At 39.5% G+C, this 1,047-nt stretch overlaps 1 non-coding gene across 1 annotated transcript; it reads left to right on the plus strand.

The window, feature by feature from the left end:
- Positions 1 to 213: 213 nt before the first annotated feature.
- trnav-uac lies at positions 214 to 289 on the plus strand. Its single transcript has one exon. It is a non-coding gene; the product is annotated as a tRNA-Val (tRNA).
- Positions 290 to 1,047: the final 758 nt, after the last annotated feature.

Genomic DNA, 1,047 nt, shown 5'->3' on the forward strand with positions numbered 1-1,047 from the left:
ATCTCTCCAGCATTGCCCATCATTTATAGAGCCGCGCCAAGGGTTCTGGAGGAGCTGCAGCTCGCCTGATCAATTCAAATACATTTTACAAAGTTATAGAATTACTGCTGTCTGTTCAGAAATAAATGAAATAATTCAAAATAGCCTACTACACCATGAGAAAGCCTAAAATGTAGTCACAGAGGATAAATAGCTTATTTTAAAAATAACCTAGGCCCCGTGTAGCTCAGTTGGTAGAGCATGGTGTTTACAACGCCAGGGTTGTGGGTTTGATTCCCACGGGGGGCCAGTATGAAAATGTATGCACTCACTAACAAATCTGTAAGAGAAACTTTAAAACATTTTTAGGACTATAATTTCCTCCTCATATTGTAGCATACAGTATGTCTAGACACACCCAGGCATAGGCTATTGATGGATTCAAGTTCGTTTTCATTGATCTCAGATTCTCAGTTTTTCAGTGTCAAAATAGCCTGTCATTTCGATCATTTGTGCGGTATTGCGCTTTCAAGACAAATGGGAACTCGGGTAAAAATGAGGTAGAATCATGACATCAGTGGTCTTCAAATCAGGAAAGTCGGAGCTCTAGAAAGAGGCCAGAATTCCCAGTTGGATGACCGTTAAAAACAAATGTTTCCAGTCGGAGCTCGTTTTTTCCCCATTTCCCAGTTGTCTTGAACTCACTAAAGTCGGAAGTCTGAGATTTCCCAGCTCAGAGTTTCCAGTTGTTTTGAACATGGCATTAATAAAGATTATGCCAGAGTCTGCAGTCAAGTAAAATGACGTGGAATTGCATGAAATGGGTTTATAAAATGCCAAATTGCTAAAACACTAAAACCCATTGGCTGAACAAAGTTCTCAGTTGCCTGGACTCATTTAGCTAATTATGTAGTCTGTTGTCAATACCTTAAACCATTTCACATGGTAAAACACAATATGCAGATCTCACTTAGACTTTTCAGCAAAACTCTAAACACGTTCTCATTCTCCAAACACATTCTGCACTCTAATGCACATGTCATCCATACTGGTAAACACAAGTGGCAA

This window comes from Coregonus clupeaformis, unplaced genomic scaffold (assembly GCF_020615455.1).
Source record: "Coregonus clupeaformis isolate EN_2021a unplaced genomic scaffold, ASM2061545v1 scaf0664, whole genome shotgun sequence".
Classification (NCBI taxonomy): domain Eukaryota; kingdom Metazoa; phylum Chordata; class Actinopteri; order Salmoniformes; family Salmonidae; genus Coregonus; species Coregonus clupeaformis.